This window comes from Elephantulus edwardii, unplaced genomic scaffold, assembly GCF_000299155.1.
Source record: "Elephantulus edwardii isolate Elephantulus edwardi_28Jun2011 unplaced genomic scaffold, EleEdw1.0 scaffold00242, whole genome shotgun sequence".
NCBI classification, from domain to species: domain Eukaryota; kingdom Metazoa; phylum Chordata; class Mammalia; order Macroscelidea; family Macroscelididae; genus Elephantulus; species Elephantulus edwardii.
The window spans coordinates 285640-303997 of NW_006399992.1; positions in this window are offsets into that span (position 1 = coordinate 285640).

The window sequence follows — 18358 nt, forward strand, 5'->3', positions numbered from 1 at the left end:
CCTATAAAGATTTAGTATCTTGGAAACCCAGTGGAGGGTTGCTATGAGTCTGAATCAACTCAACAGCCATGGATTGACTATTCCTAGGCCCCTGAGTGAAAAACTAAGACCATTTATTGTAAAAATTAATCCATGAAATACTTTATAATTTACAGGAGAATGAAAGGGGTAAATGTGATTCCAGCAAAACAGTTAGAGAAAGGGAATTTGCTTGTTACCTTAGAATTCCCAAAAGGTGTACTTTCTCAAAAGTAAGTCCTTAAAGGCTGCAATTGTTTTATTTCAGAGTAGATTCATAGTATGAAAATGATAGCAGAGCTTGTTCTCCATTCACCAGGCAGGCTGGGTGAGTGATCACATATCAGATGAGGCAGCCCAGATTCAAGAAAAGACATTTGCATGAAAGATTGGGGAAACTTGCCAAACAACAAAATGAAGTCTTATGCTTTGGAAATTCTTCTTATTACTGCTTTAATGAAATGTATGTTTCCAAAGAAATATCTTTTTAAATGAAATTTTTACTAGTACTTCAGCTGATTCCAAATGTATTCTTTCATTTTGCTAGGCTTTCACAATGTGATCATACTTGGTTTCACTTCCTGGTGTGTCCATACAAGCCTGTTACTGGGAAATATTTAAATACAGTGTTTCTGAGAAAAGAATGTTGTTTTATAATGGAAGAAAGCATTTGGGTTTGATGCAGCTTTAGTTTGTGTAGTTTTAGGTTTTTCCTTAAGATTATTGATGCCTAAACCAAATCAGTTGCTTAAGTAAAATTTTATTAGGAAAACTTTTTTGGCATTGAAGTTAATCAAGTTACCTTGTGGTCATTTCTTCTCCAGAACTGTTTGATTAGGCAGCAGTTGTGAGAAAAATGAAATGTTAGTCCGTAATTGCAGTAATTGTAACTTAAACAGATGCTTCATTGCATAATATGTAACATACTGCCCCATTATTGCTAAAAAGAAAAAAAATCACTTGTTATGAAGTCAATTCCTATTCATAGTGACCTCATGTATGTCAGGATTTACAGTGACTAATCTTCCAGAAGTACATGGCCAAGTGTTTCTTTTGAGGTGCCCCTGGGAAGACTTGAACCACCAACCTTTGGGTTAGCATCCAAGTGTGTTAACTCTGTACCACCCAGAGACATCATTCCAAAAGCAAAGCACATAGTGTGATCTTAAATGGATAATCTTACTCCAATGTGTTTAACATGACCAGTAGAATAACTGGCCTCCTTGTATAAGTCTTCAAACTTTTTCTTGGTTTTCATGCAATAATTTTATTCTTAATTCATATACGTTGGGTTACCCCCTCCCTTTACTTGCCAAATCCAACCCCATGATTTCCCACTAACTTCTTGTATATGTCTTAAATGACTGCTCTTGTGACAGCACCACATGAAATATTTGTCTTTAAAAGTTATCTTCTCTCCCTCTGCAACATTTACTTCTACTAAAATATTTGAATTCTTTGTAGTCTGAAAAAGCACAAATTAGTTTTCTTTTGAGAAAGGCTGTTAAGAATTTTGAGTACGGTCTGTTTCATCAAAATCCAATTGCTTTGTCCAATTGCATTATTTTAACTGTCTGATCTCGAAGTTTTAATTTACAAAATCCGCATGGTCAAGTTGATACTCGCTCACAGTGACCTTCGCAGACGGAGAAGAACTGCCACATAAGCATTTCCATAGCTGGGATCTTTACTGCAGAAAACTGCCCCATCCTTCTCCTGTGGAGTGGCTAGTGGCTTTGAACTGTGAACTTCCAGCTAGCAGCTAAACACCTAACCTCTGTGCCACTAGGACTCTTTAGTTTAAAAAAAAAAAGTATTCTCAAGTCATTGCCTTTGAGTTGTAAACAACTCATAACTGACCTATTGGGTTTCCAAGGCCACAAATCCCAGGGAAGGAGACTGACCATATTTCTCTTTGGGAGCTGCTGGTGGATTTGAATCACCAGACGTGGGCTGCCTTTAGATTAGTGTCACAACACTACAGAATACATCACTGTTTTTCTACTTGGGATTTTAATTCCCACATCTTATTTCACATTTATGTCTTCTTTCACAAGGTCGTCTGGTATATATACCTAATGTAAAACTAAACCTTTTCCTCTCAATCTCAAACCACCTCTAAGTATTATTCCTGCAGTTTTAAAATTAATCTTCACAGTATGTACACTAATATATCCTAAAATATATTTTGCATTTTCCCCACCACTCTTCTGATAGGATACCATTATTGATTCCCTGCTGCTTATGTGATTCTGTTTAAATGATCTAGTTTGAAGTATTCTAAAAGTGCCCTTTTTATGCCCCAAATAGTAATTTATCTGGGGGACAGCGCAGAAGAGGAAGATCCTAGATGAGATAGATTGATTCACTCACTGGGTCAATGGGGGTAGGTGTGTCAGAGACAGTAAAGTTGGCACAGAATAGAGGAGGGTTTAGGGCTCTTGTACATAGGGTCATTATGAGTCACAAGCAACTTGACGGCACACAGCAACAACAACAACATCTGTTACATGCTGGAACTAGGCTATGTCTTGTAAAGTCAGCCTGGAATTGGAGACTTTATGTAATACTTTGTCCTTAACTCTACTCTTATCTCCTGTTATTTCTGTCTCAAAAATTCCACCCTATACATTTATATGTCTCTTTCCAAATTCCTTTCTTTCACCTTGATATCCTCTTACCTCCCTTCTTTCCTCTTAAAATTCTCTATACCTTAGTAATCTCCCATCTCATCTATATAAATTCTATTTCTTTACCCAATTTACATTTCCCAGGCACTGTGTATTATTGCTTTGGTGTATATTATCTTAAGATATTGCTCTGTGAACCAGTCATTTTGTTTTTCTTTTCTTTTATTCATGCCTTAGTTCACCAATGCATAATTTCCTTTTGAGAGTCATTCTGAGCCTGACACCTCTTTAAATCCTGCAGCATTTGGGACAGTTCTGCACACTGCAGAAAGTAGGTCGAGATTGTTGCTTATGCATGCTGTCAGAGTGGATCTAAGACCTGACATTTCTCTTGCTCCATCTTCTCTGGGTGACCCACCTTTGGTCAGAAGAAGAGCCAGTGGTGTATAAGTCTCTTTTAATTTTTACCTCAGGTCAACTACAGGGACTATGGTTGGTTTTTGTCTTCTTTAAACAGGACTCTCCATAATAAAAACAAATGGTGTTTTCAAAAAAGTAAAAAAAAAAATTCAGTGTCTGGATTAAGGGGGAAAGGAAAAACACCATCAGTGTTCTTGGTGTCGTTCTTTTCATCCTTCAAATGTGGTTGCTAAGAAAACTGTAAATTGATTTACTGTGCACAAAGGAGAAACTTGGGTCACTGACTGGAGAGTTTGCATGTGATGCAGCTGAATGTGTCACTGAGCCATGACACAGCCCCACCCTGATTCAGAAGTCATGTGTTAAACTGCTAGATGAAGAATGTGGCTTCTGTCTCCTAAGGCCCTCAAAACTCTAAAACTCCCAGAGCTGGCTTGGCTTTTTATCACCAAATAAAGCTGCAGAATCCAACTAAGTTCTGAAGCTCAAAGCCAGCTGTGAGACCTTCCACTTCACCATCTTTGTACATGCAGTAAATTATATGAAAGGAAAGAGTAACAAGCTTAAAGGGCATGCAAGCCAAATCTGATCAGAGTGGTCAGGGAAGGGTCTTTGAGGAAGTAACTTAAGTCATTGGATCAGGACCTTAGTAGTTTAACTAATTGACCTAGTTTGTCCTTGAAGATAAGCTTTGACCTTGTAAATTAACTACTTGGCACTGTTTCAGATTGCAACCATTTTTAATAAGAAGGTGCCTTATATGAGATTGTTCTTTTGCAATGTCATGCTACATTGACCTCTAAATGTAAATAAAATATTTTTTCTGCCTTTTCTGATGTAATAGAAATGTCACTTTAGTCACCAGAAACCAGTTCTTAATGTACAGCATTTGCTTAACAACAAAGTGCATGTGGACATTTTACCTGAGACATAGATGACATAAGAGCTGGTTCTTTTAAAACAGATCTTTGTCTCAATACTCTTGCCCAATGCTCCATTTCCCACACCTTCTTCCAGGGAAAGTGGGAGCCAAAAGAGATAAGCAGTATTGGTTGACGGGACTATTTCGAAAGACTTGTTCTTTGCTGGGCAGCAGATAGGTATGGTTTCAGGTCATAGCTACAGTAAGCTAGAGGTTGTGGGTGGATTTTTTTCCTTTATTTTTTTTTTCTCCTTTTCTCCCTCCTTCCTTTTTCTCTTGTAATTCTCCAGTTTATAGGATACAAGTGGTTCATTATTGGGCCATAATTATGAGACAGATTTGGAGAAGAATGTTTTATTCAAGTTGTCGTCTTCCCATTGTGAGTGGTATCACTGCCTTTCTGTGTTTGGGCCACTTGTTATTATCTGTATCGCTGTGCGTTTTGCAAAGTTCTATGATTTTGTAGTAGACTTAAAAGTTAGAGAGTGTCAGTGACTTTGGAACATTAGCTGTTTTGTTTACTTGGGACCAAAGTGGTATTACAAAAAAAAATAAAGTTCACTTCATGAGTTATTTTGTTTCAATCTGAGATAATGTTTCAAGGCCAATGGCATCCTTTCTTCAAGTCACTTTGCCATCAAAAGAATTGGTTTTCTTTATAACATTGCTCCCTTATATTTATGTGCCACTTTAGCAATTAAAAGTGCTACCACACTATTTTTTATCCCACTAAAATGAATTCCTACGTAGAACCAGTGTGAGTATCGCTATTCCTAGCCAAGGAGATGGAAACCTGAAATGTATGAGTGATGTGTTTAAACCATGTATGAGGTGATGTAGATCTGAGACCCTGTGTGGGATGCGTTTTCCCATTAATCTTTCCCCCATACTACCATGGAACACTAACCCCAGACTCACTCTTTCACCAGTGATGCAATAGGAGGCTGCAACAAGACCTCCAGGAGAATAAGAGATAAAAATAATAATAATTTAAAAGCTTGGATTCACCAGAAGATTTCTAGAACATTTACTGGGCAACAAATCAGCAATGGAATGTGTTATAATCTGAATTGACATAACAACCTTTGGTTTTGACCAGGAAATAAAAGAAAACTTTGGCCAGCAGAGCTAAGTGTCTGGGAACATAAGACACCAGGGACTTGTAGATAAAAATAGACCTAGAGGCTTTTAAAAGTCCCTTCTTCTCACAGAGGTAATCCAAACAGAATCAACCCATGACACAGCATCATGGATTAAAGTTAGTGCTAGTCACCTCCCTGAGAGATTGGGTGACTGCCCACAGAGAACCACATGGTGATGCATCCTTTCTTGCTTTTGCAGCTATTCTCAAGTGATTAGTGCTTAAACTAACTTCAGAACGTGTGAATCCATGATTCCTTATCTTGTAAGGCCAAAACCCTAACATTCCTGCAGAGAAAATAGTAATAACTAACATAACAGAAAAGCCAGATGATACAGGTTTCAGCACTTTCAAATAACAGATTTTGACCACTCGTCCTCAGACATCATTTTGTTGCTAATAAAACAAAAATACAAGAGCATACACTAGTAAGTTTTAGCAGTCTTTCTGGCTGCAGCGTGGAAATGTAACTGAGAAAGGCAGGAGAGGATATTTCAGTGGTACTCTACCTCTGGTGATCTAATGGTAAGGACTTGAGGCACTGACCCAGGGGCAGGTGATTTGAGTCTGCCAGGCAGCTCTGAGGAAGAAAGATGGACAGTCACCTCTGAAAAGCTCCTGGATGGTTAGCCAAGAGTCAGTTCCAACAGTGGCAGTGAGTAAGTAACTAAAAAAGATAAGTGGGCTTAAACTCCAGGGGTAGGGAGTTGTAGAGGGACTACATTAAACATGAGAACTCTGGTTTCAGGGAGTTGAGGAAAAGGAAGTTCTTGAGTTAAGTGCCTGAGTGGCTAGTTGTTGCTATTACCCTGAGTTAAGGGTAAATTTCTTGGAGGAGTATGGACAGAAATGGGTAAATTCAGTTTGGAATGTGCACAGTTTGAGGTGCTTTCGCCTATCTCAGTGAAATAGCAGGAAGAAGTTGAAAGTTTGGAAATTGAGCGGGCATGTACCTACAAGTCTACTAAAAGGGGTGGACAGAACCCTGAGAATAGAGAGTATCATTTAAAGAGAATGTGAGTAGGAGGAGCTGATTAGCCAAAGAATTCAATCTATTGAACCTTGGTGCTTGGTATTAGGACCATGGTTTCCAGGTACATTTTTGCCTTCAGTTTAAATCAATGCTATCATTATACAGTTTATCTGTTGACTTTTTTTAATTATGATCAAAATTTACTTCTTTGTTCAGCATTATAGATTAGTTGCAAATTATAATGTATGTATTCTATGTACCATTATTGCCTTTTAAGTTAACACTTGCCTTAATCCTATAAATACCCTCCACTTTGGGGTACTGTTCAATTCATACCACTCCATAAGTGTCATTTCTGATAGCCTAGCTTCAGCCACAGGGAGTTCTAATGGCCTAGTGGGTAAGGTATTACATTACCAACCCAAAGGCATGCAGTTCAAATCTTCCAGCTGCTTCCTACTGGTGGATCAGATCTTGGCCTGTTCTGACTCAGTGGAAAGAGTTAGTGAGTGAGCTCCGGGAGCAATTAATTTTGACTTATGGAATACTAGATCTAAAGGGGCTTCTTGAATATTGGGTTCTCACTGTATGTATAATATTACAGATGAGGAAACTCAGGCCACATGAGGTGAAATGACCTAACATAATACTTTCAGACATAAAATAAGGAGCAAATATCAGGCCTCCTAGCACACCTAGTTAGGTCTTCTCTCTAGTGGCCCATCCTATCCTATATTCTCCGTCCTTCCTTCTGCCAAACTGTGGTGACTTGCCACGGCCAACCGTATTGCTACATTGCATTCAGCTTTCAATGTAATCTTATAAAAAATTGGAGCAGTTATTAATTATTGAATTCTCATTTATTCATGGTGCCTTGATACTAACATTTCAACCTGACATATCCAGAGCCCAAGAAAATAAGACAATTTTACAATAAGAGTTTGTTATTATAAAAGCAAGAGGTCTTTTTTTCTTTTTTCTTTCTTTCTTCAGGTGCAAGCGGTACGCATGTGTGCTATTTATTACTCAGGCAAAGGATTATAATTGTTCTCCTTTTGTCATGCACATACACACACACACACACACACACACACACACCCATACCCATCTCCATCTCTCTTACTCTCTTCACCAGCCCATCTTCCCTCTCTAGTCCTATTTCATGTGCCCTCTTGGTTTCTCCTTGATGCCTTCTGGTGGACAGATCTTTTGATAAAAGCAGATTAAATGGAGAATCAAATAGTGTCTATACCTATATAAAGCCAGAGAATAGTTTTGTTAGCCTGTACTTATTTCAATATTATTTTAGAAAATGATTCTTTTCTTCTATGGTCACTAGAAGATTTTTGCATACCTGGCTTCGTACATCTTTGCCATTACCTCATGGCTCCTTTGGTCTTCAATCACTCGTGTCCAGAGCCTCAAACCTGTTCTTGAAATGATTTTCAAATTTAAGTGACATAGACACAAGGCCATGTTGTGATTATTTTAAAATATTTTTGTTATGATTTTAGTGAAAGTTTGCAGAAAGAATGAGTTTTCATTCATTCACTGATACACCATTTCCTCCCTCCCTATCCCCTGCCCCAATTCACTTTGTAATTCATGTCTCATTCCATATTGTTAATTGTTATACATATAATGTCTGATCATCCATTCCTTTCAGATTCCTTTTTCCGATTTCAATGTTCATTATTTATCCATTATTTTCCTGCTCTCCCCTGCCTTGGATCCATCCTGTATTTATATATACAGTATTTGTACTTTTGTGACTAAGATATTTCATCAGCATAATGTGTTCCAGACTCCTTCATGTTGCATAGTGTTTTACTAGTTCATTGTTTTGCAGGACTGCATAATAATCCATTGTGTGGATGTACTGCAGTTTTTCTGTTCTTTTGTTACCAGCCATTTAGGCTGCTCTCATGTCTTCACTATTGTGAATACTGCTGCAGCAGACATGAGTGTGCATACATCTATTTATGTCATGGCTACAGTTTCTTTAGGTTATTTTCCCAGTGTGGGATAACTTGGTCAAATAATACTTCTGTTTCCAATTTTTTGAGAAAGAACCAGATTGCCTTCCATAGTGTTTGTGCCATTTTACATTCCCACCGGCAGTGAAAGAAAGTTCCAGTTTCTTTACATCCTAACTAACATTTTTGTTTGCTGTTCTGTTGAACTTGCTATTGTTGTTGGGGTGAGATGAGATCTCATTCTTGCTTTGATTGCATCTTTCTAATATCTAGGGATTTTTACTGAAGAGTAACGATGTCAGTCTAGACTAAGGTGCACCTGATCCAAGCATGATCTTCACAAGTACTTGCTATACATCAGAGATCAGGACAATGACTAAGGATGATAGAAAAAGAAATTATGCTTTTGAGTTGTGGTGCTGGAGAAGATTAATGAACATACCATGGACTGCTAAGAGTATAAACATGTCTGTCATGGAGAAGGTAAAAAAGAGCTGCTCCTTGGAGGCAAGATTTTGAAGCTCTGTCTGATGTAATTTAGGCATGTGGACAGGAGGGACTAATCCTTGTAAAAGGACATCATGCTTGGAAGGGTGGAAGGACAGCATGAGAGACGGAAGAGACAATGGAATTGGCTCAAGATAGGGCAGGGTTCAGAGCTATTGTACATAAGGTCGCTGTGAGTTTCTCGCAACGCAATGGTACATAACAACAACAATACATTTTCAACTTTTTTTTTTTCATTTTCAACATTTCTTCATGTATTTTTTTGCTATCTCAATTTCTGTTTTGATGCAGTGTCTGTTAATATCTTGTGCTCATTATGTGATTGGTTTGCTTACCCTTTTCTTGTTAAGGTGTAAGAATATTCTATAAATTTTAGATATAAGTCCCTTATCAGATATGTCATTGCTAAATATTTTTCCCAGTATATGGTCTTTTTTTTTAAACCTTGTTGGAGAAGTTTTTTTGATGTGAATAGCAATTTGATTTTTAGAAGGTCCCAATTATCTATTTTATCATTCTGGTTATAGGTTTTTCATTATTCTTTGAAGTCTATTCTTGCCATCACCAGTTCTACATAAATTATTTCAGAAAATAGAAAAAGAAGGATTACTCCTAGACTCATTCTATAAAGGAAACATTTCCCTCATACCAAAGTAAAAAAAAGACACCATCAAAATAGCAAACTCTGTAGACCAATGTATCTTAATAACATAGACACAAAAATCCTCAACAAAATCCTAGCCAATAGGATCCAGCATTATATTTAAAAAAAATCATCATGATCAAATAGGATTCATAACAGATATGTAAGGATGGTTCAAAATAAGAAGAAAAAACACAATTCATCACATTAACAAAGCAACAAGAACCATGTGATCTCACCAACTGATGTAGAAAAGTCCTTTGACAAAAATCTAACAACTCTTCCTAATTAAAACACTCAAAACAATAGGAATAGAGAGGAACATCCTCAATATAGTGAAAAGTATGGACATAAAACCAAGTACCAAATTTGTTCTCATTGGAGAGAGATCAAAGGCACTCTCCTTGAGAACATGAACTAGGCAAGGATGGCCACTATCGATATTCCTATTGGAAGTCTTAGAAAGAGCACTAATAGCAAAAGAAGGAAAGAAGAGAATCAAAATTGGCAAAGAGGAGGTAAAACTATCTCTTTAGGCAGAGGATATGACAGTATACTTAGAAAACCCTAAAAATTCAGCAAGAAAACTGTTGAATGTAATCGACCAATTCAACAAAGTAGAAGGATACAAGATCAACATACAAACACTATTGTATTTCTCTACAGTATCAAAGAGAACATAAAAGAAGAGATAAGAAAAACAATACCAATTATAATCGCTAACTACAAGATAAGGAACAAATCTAACTAGAGACACAGAAGCCCTATACAAAGAAAATGACAACGCATTACTACAAGAAATAAAAAGAGACATGGAAAATGGAAGAATATACCATGTTCGTGGATAGGAAGGCTCAATACAGATGAAATAACAATTCTACCAAAAGCAATCTACAAGCTCAATGCAATCCCAATACAGATATGAATTCCGTTCTTCAATGAGATGGAAAAGGCAATTTCTTCTGGAATGGAAAGAGACCCCAAATGAGCAAAGTGCTACTAAAAAGAAGAAACAAAGTAGGAGTCATGACACTCCTTGATCTCAGATGCTACTACTACACAGACATAGTAATCAAACAGCAGGTACAGGTACTGGTACAGTGATAGACACATAGATCTATAGAATAGAATCAAGAACCCAGAAATCAGCTCATTCACCTACAGGCAACTGATCTTTGACAAGGAGACAAAATTAATTAAGTGGAGAAACACCAGCCCCATTAGCAAATGATGTTGGCATAATTGGAAAACCACGTTCAGAAATCTGAAATAAGACCCACACATCACATTATACTCCAAAACCAGCTCAAGGTGTATTAAGGCCGTAGGAGTAAAACTGAAGACTATAAAGTTCATCAGAGATAAAACTAGGACCAACTCTAGAATCTCTAACCTATGTATTTTTTATTCTTGTGAATTTGTTTTCAGTTCCTTCAGCTTCAATTTGAACTCACACACAAGTAATTGACGATCACTTCCACAGTTAGCATTTGACCTTATTTTGACTGCTGAGGTTGAACTTCTCTAATGATCTGCATTTCTAGTCATTGATAGAAAAATGCCAGACGTTAAAGTGGGATTTAGAAGAAGGATGACACCAGGGCTATCATTGCTGCTATCAGATGAATCTTGCATGAAAACTGATAAAAGCAGAGAATACCAGATGATATCTTTGTTTTACTGACTAGGCAAAAGCATTTGACTAGGTGGGCCATAACAAACCACGGCTAACATTAAGAAGAATAGGATTCCTAGACACTTACTTGTGCTTAAACAAAATCTATGCGTAGACCAAGAAACTGTTGTCTGAACAGAGCAAGGGATCACTGCATCATTTAAAATCAGAAAGGGAGTGCACCAAGGTTGTATCTTCTCTCCATAACTATTCAGTATGTGCTGAGCAACGAATTTCCAAAGCTGGACTCTATGAAGAGGAATGCGGCATCAGGATCAAAGGAAGACTTATCAATAACTTGTGTTCTGCAGCTGATATGATTTTGCTTGCTAAAAGTGAGGAGGACTTGGGGAGCTCTGGTGGCCTAGTGGCAAGAAGCTGCACTGCAATCCCAGAGGAACACGGTTCAAATCCACCAGACGCTCGGCAGGAGAAGGAGGCGCAATATCCTCCTGTACCAGTCAGATCTGATTTGACGGTACACGCACACAAAAATAATAATAAAAAAAAAAAGTGAGGAGGACTTGAAATTCTTACTGCAGAAGAAAAAAAGACTACAACTTTCAGTAGGGATTACATCTCAACACAAAGAAAACAAAAGTCTTCAGCACTGGGCCAATATACAGCAGCATAATAGATGGATGAAGGTTGTCAATTGTTTCGTCTTGCTTAGATCAATAATTAACACCCTTTCACAACAGTCAGGGGATCAGGAGACATACTCCACAGTCAGAAACCTCTCCAGAATACCTAGGAACAATTATGTCAGTTTGAAAACTAAAGGGCATCTGGTTCAGGCCATGGTCCTTATAGTGGCTATGCATCTGAGAGCTGAACACTAAATGAGAATGATAGAAGAAGAATTGATGCTTTTTAATTGTGGTGTTGAAGAAGAGTGCTCAGTTCCCCATAGACTGCCAAAAGAACAAATACATGTTTTAGAAGAACCAGAGTGCTCTTTGGAGGCAAAATATGGCAAGCTTCATTTCTCATACTTTGGGCATGTTGCTAGGAGAGGCTATTCCTTAGAAAGGGACCTCATGCTTGATAAGATAGACGGTCAGTGAAGGCGAGGAAGACTCCAACGAGATAGATAGATAAAGTGACTGCAGTAATGGACTTAAGTTTGTCAGAGATGATGAGGGTGGAATAGACAAGACTTCAGGTCTGTTGTTCATAGGGTCCTTATGAGTCATACTTGAGGATACCTCCCAACAATAACATCCATTTTGGTATTTTCTCTCTCTTTGTAATAACCTTTTGCTTTCTTCATGGATATAATTGATATCATCCCAAACTCGTCTGGTCTTAGATCACTGGTGTTCAGTGCTTCAAACAGATTGTTAAGACAATCTTGAAGTTCAGATGGAATAGGTTCAAGATGATATCTTGATTTTTGTGGATTTATTTTTATTTTCTTCAGCCTCAGTTGGAACTTGCACATGAGTAATTGATGACCTGACCCACAATCTACCCTTGGCCAGTTTTGACTGCCTATATTGAAATTCTCCAAGGATTACTTTTGAAAATGTATTCAGTCTCATTCCTATGCAGCCCATCGAGTGGAGTCTATGTGTGAAGTCATCTTTTGTGTCTTTTAAAAGGGTATTTGCAATAAATAAATCATTGAAAATATAAAACAACTTCATCTTATGTGGATTCACAATCAACCCTCTTTGTTCTAGCAGTCAGGGAATCAGGAGACATATTACACTGAGAAAGTCTACAGTTAGGGACCTTTCCAAATTATTGAGGAATAGTGATGTCAGTTTGAGGACCAAGGTGCATCTGATTCAGGCCATGGTCTTTCCAATCACTTCTGTGTATCTGAGAGCTGGACAGTGAATAAGGATGAAAGAAGAAGAATTGATGCCTTTGAGCTGTGGTGTTGGAAAAGAGTACTGAACATCCTATGGACAGCCAAAAGAACAAAACAAATATGACTTAGAGAAGGTGCAGCCAGAGTGCACTTTAGAGGCAAAGGTGATGAGGCTTTGGCCTCACATACTTCAGGCCTGTTGCTAGGAGGTGCTATTCCTTGTAGAGGGACATGATGCTGGATTGATATGGTGACTGCTACAATGGACTCTAGTGTGTTAGGAAGTGTGAAGATGGCACAAGATAGGACAGGGTTCAGATCTGTTGTTCATAGGGTTGCTATGGGTCATACTTGACTTAATGGCACTTAACAACTACTTTGAATATATTGTTATTTATCTAGTATAAAACATCCAAGCCTTTTCTTGGGCAAGAGATCATAATCATCTCCCTCAAACCCTTCTAATTCAAACTGACAAACAGCTTATGATTAAATATTAATATTTCTTTTATAAATGAATGAATTATGGATGAAGCTAATTTGACACCGTAAAATTAGACTTCTGGATGTTAGTACATTTTCTAAGGTGTTGTACATTTAATTTGTGTAATCCATTCATGCTTCTTTGGAAGTAGTCAGCACTTTTCCTGTTCTATATGAGTACAGATTTTAAAACATGGTCACATTGGGTGATACTGATTTTATCTGGCTTGCTTTATCATTAATCTTGAGTGAGAGTCAGTGTATCAAAAAGTAGAGATTACTTGTTCAGGTTACTTTGTAAAGATATTGCTTCACCCTGTGTTGCTTTAGTTTCACAACGCCTTGCCTTCCTTATGGTGTATTAAGTGATTGATTAATTTTATGGTGTATTAAGTGATTATTAATTTATATTTCCAAGCACAGTAACTGGTAATGTATGATGTATTGCAGAATGTTGCATGGAAATCATTACGTTAGGTAGAAAACCAATCCCTTTCATATCATGTCTTTTCGGGGGGGGGGGGCGGGAATCTGGTTTCTGTCTATCAAGTAATGCTTCAAAGGATTCATTTCAGACAAAGCTACTATTCTGATAATGAATGAGCATTGTAGGGTGCTTACTTAGTACCCGCTGCTATGCTAAGCATTTGATTTCTAGTTCGTCTCTTTTAATTCTTTAAACAGCTTAGTGAGTTGAAATGTATTATTCTTCTTAGATATGAGAGAACTGATGCTTCGAAGGCTTATCTAAAATCAAGCGGGTAAAGGCAATGCCAGAACTTAATCCTAGCCTTCCTTCTGTACTTCCTTTTCTGTCTCAAACCTCAGTCGCCTTTAGGTGATTCCTACAGGATTCTTGGTTACCTGCTCAGATAGAACCTCCCAGGCTGTGATCTTTATGAAAGCTGACTGCCACATTTCTATTCTATAGAATGGCTGGTGTGTTTGTACTTCTGACCTTTCAACAAATGATTGTCTGGTTTTTGTTGTTGTGGGATTTGTTTTGTTTTGTTTTTTGAGGGGGAGAGAATGTGTCTATCACAATAATTAACTTCTAGAAGTCATGTGCAAATCTTTCATTAAATATTTCAGAAAGAATATGTTGTTTTTAGGGGATATGGTATTTATTTTAATACCATGTCAGTAGGCTGAGAAGAAAAGTCATGTAAACATTATCATTTCAGGGCAGATTAAATTTGATTTATTCATCTTGTCCTTAAATTGGTGAGTAAATGTTTCTCTGTAAGAAGTTGTGCCAGCAGGATACATACTTGCTCTGGCTATCATGTCAATTTCAATTACTTAATAGGCCTTCAGGACGGCGGAAGCACTTGTTGATCTTTCTCGCTAGATGGAATACTGACTAATGAGTTAGGAAAAAATATGTAGATCTCATTTTCAAATCATCCTAGTGTCTCAGGATGGTTGCAGATTTTAAAAAATGAGATGTCATTTTCTATATTAAACTCCTTTTTACATAGCACATTGTAGAGGCAGTGTGGCAGATGGCTCTTAGTCAGGCTTGGGAGGAGGGTGTGAGTTCTTGTTTGCTTTTTGAGCTAGAACAAGTTTGTTAGTTTCTGTAATTGCCAGCTTTCTCATCTTTAAAGTTGAGGTAAGAATATACAACTACACAATAAGCATTTGCCTTTTCCCTTTCATCTACCACCACCCTTTCTATTCAACAAATAATGATTAAAGATCTGTTATATGTTGAGTACTGTCCTATACACTGATTTTTTTTTTAAGAGCTTAAAGGTAAGTGAGGCAAGAAGGAATCTAGCCAAGTTTTTGCTGTGCAGCTTGACAGAAATAGAAATACCAAGCATAAGCATAAGGCATGGAGGGCAAATAGGATAGCTGTCTTCATTTTAAACACTCTTATGTTTAACGTTGTTGTTGTTGTTGTTGTTGTTGATTGCTTTTGAGTTGAGCACGACTCATAGTGACCCTATGAACAAAAGGTCTGAAGCCTTTCTATAACTATTGACATTTATCAAAGTTCATAGAGTTTCCAGAGGCATGTTGTTTAGGAAGCGGATGCCACTCCTGCTTCCAAAGGTGCTTAAAAGCTTGATGAACATTGAACTTTTGTGTTTTACTGTCAGACAGTGACTGAATCACTGGGGGTTCCATGGTATAATTTAGACCTTCCATAACAAAAGACCCAGGTGAGTTCCTGGCATGACCATGACCCATCTGTCAGTGGAAGTTTACATGTTGCTATGATGCTGATCAAGTTGTAGGGGAGTTCTTGGACCACGGTGAACTACAAAGAAAAGCTTGCTGGTCTACTCAAAAGAATCAGCCAGTGAAAATCCTATGGGTCACAATGACATGATGTCATCTACAGATGATCGTGGAGACGGAACAGGACTGGGCAACATTTCCTTCCAGTCTTCATGAGTTGAGATCAACTTAACATTAGCCCCCTCAACAAGGTGGATGGATTGTGCTGATGGTGCCAGGTCAGTCAGAGTTTTGTTTAGTTATACAGAGTGTGCTAAGAATCAAGGTCAAGTCAGTGACACCTAGCAATAACAAACATTTGTCTAATATATCCATGTATGGTAATTTGCCTATTGTTCATGGATTAAAAATATGATATAGCAGATAGAGAATTCTGCAGCAATCCTTAGAAGTTAATGGTTTTAGGAGACAAAAGCTATCCAAGGATGTGCTGTGTTACCGTTGTGACCTTAGCTCACAAAGTTGTAGAAGCATATTTATGAACCATTTAATATGCATCTGAGAGCTCGACAATGAATAAGGATGACAGAAGAATTGATGCCTTTGAGCTATGGTGTTGGAAAAGAGTACTGAATATCTCCTGGACTGCTAAAAGAACAAACAGATAGATGCGTCTCAGAAAATGTGCAACCTAAGTGCTCCTTGGAGGCAAAGATGGTGCAGTTTTGTCTTTCATACTTTAGACATGTAGCTAGGAGAGGCTATTCCTTGGAAAGGGACATCATGCCTTACAAAGTGACATCATGCCTCGAAAGGTAGAGGGTCAGCAAAAGAGAGGAAGACCTTCAATGAGATGGATTGACACAGTAACCACAGCATTGGGCCTGAGTGGGTCAGAGGTGGTGATAATTGCACAGGAAAGGACAGCGTTCAAATCTCTTGTTCATAGGGTCCCTATGAGTCATACTCAGCACAACAACAATGTCTAATATAGCAGGAACTGGGATGCAGGAATGGCTTTTGCCCTCCCAGAGCTCATAGTCTGTGGCAGGACAAGAAACAGGCACGGAACAGCATGCTATGGAAGGAACATCCTGGTTTGGGTAATAACTCAATATTTCTACCGGTTCTGGACGTATCTTATTGCATTATATTAAGGTTAGCTTATGCAACAGAAAAACCGTGAAATCAGAATTTGATAAGATTTAAGATCATTTTGCAATGTTGTGGTCTTTCTCCAGTGATCCATCACTGATTCAAAATGACTCACAGTCATTATACAGCAGCCAGTGATGCTGAAATTGACAGAAGTTCTCCACTTAGATTTGCGAGATGTCATGTTCGGTGGATAAGTTGACAAGTATGAATTTTTCTCCCTTCTTACTGAAGGGCTAACATTTGGCCTATGCCTCTGAATCTCTGCACAAGCCGTGGGGTGATGAAATGCTGATTTCCTGGGGCTCTGTTTCCACTGTTTGCTTTACCACCTTTCCAGACTCGTCCCATATTTACACTGATAGTGCTCACCGACTTATCATATAACCAGATTCCTTCTCACTTCCCACCCTTGTTTGTTCAGTGAGTAGCTCAAATGGAACTGGGGTTATTCATTCCCTCAATAGTTATTTACTAAATATTTATGGTGAAGAGAGGAGCAAGAAAGATATGTAGGTTCATTCCCAAAACAGACAAGCCAGATCTGTTGCCATTCAGTCAATTCTAATTCAAGGTAACACCCCACCCTCACCCCAACCCCCGCCCCATGTCAGAGTAGAAGTGCTCCTTAGCATTTTCATGGTCATAATTTTTATGGAAGCAGATTGCTAGACCTTTCTTCCAAAAAGTCTCTGGGAGGGGGGCTGGGGGTTGAACTGCCAGCTTTTATTCTAGCAACAGATCACAAACTATTTGCAAACTCGGCAAACTTGTAGGAACTTTGTTACTCTGGACTAGCTAAAAATATAATGCATCTCCAGATTTAAGTTCTTCCTATTGACAGCATTTTTAAGAGAAGTCAAAATACTATACGAAAAAAGATCCCCTCTAGACTTCTAACCAAAAGCATAGATGTTCAAGTTTATTCAGACATACTCAGAAGAAAGTCTTAGTGATCTAAGAGATTAGCCACCCTGTGAAGTCTTCTCTGACACACATGGGGTTTTTATGAGTGATCATCTACTCCACAACAACTGTTTATTTCCCCAAGATCAGTTGGCTAAAATAAAACTATTGTTCACACTCCATATCTTTCCTTGTAACTATATTCAGTTGCTTCTCTAAGAAAAAATATGGTAAATATTATTTTGTTCAGTTTCATTTTAAAAAATAATTTACATCCCATTGATGATTTGCTACATGACCACTACCAAAAATACAGACCCTCTGGGTGTGGAAAAAGATACTGTGATGGATTCTGGGGATAAAATTAATAAGATGCAATCCCAGCCCTCAGGGAAGTCAAGATGATAGCTGGACATATGTTGTTGTTGTTAGGTACCGTTGAATCAAGCAGGACCCTAGCAACTCTGTCAACAACAGATCTGAACCCTATTCTGTCCTGCATTATCCTCACACTTCCGGACATGGTAGAGTCTGTTGCAGCAGTCACTGTGTCATTTCACCTAGTTGAGGGTCTTCCTCTTTTTCATCAGCCCTCCACAATTCCAAGTATCCTGTGAAGCTTTATAATCTTTGTCTCCAAAAAGCACTCTAGGTACACTTTTTCCAAACCACATTTGTTCTTTTGGCAACCCATGGGATATTCAGTACTCTTTTCCAACACCACAGCTCAAAGGCATTCATTCTTATGTCATCCTTATTTATTGTCCAGCTCTCAGATGCATGTTGATGTTGTTATGTGTCATTGACACTATGCACAACAGCTCTGAACCCTGCTATACCCTGTGCCAATCTCATTGCCTCCAACACATCCACTCCAGTTACCCCAGTCACTGAATCAAT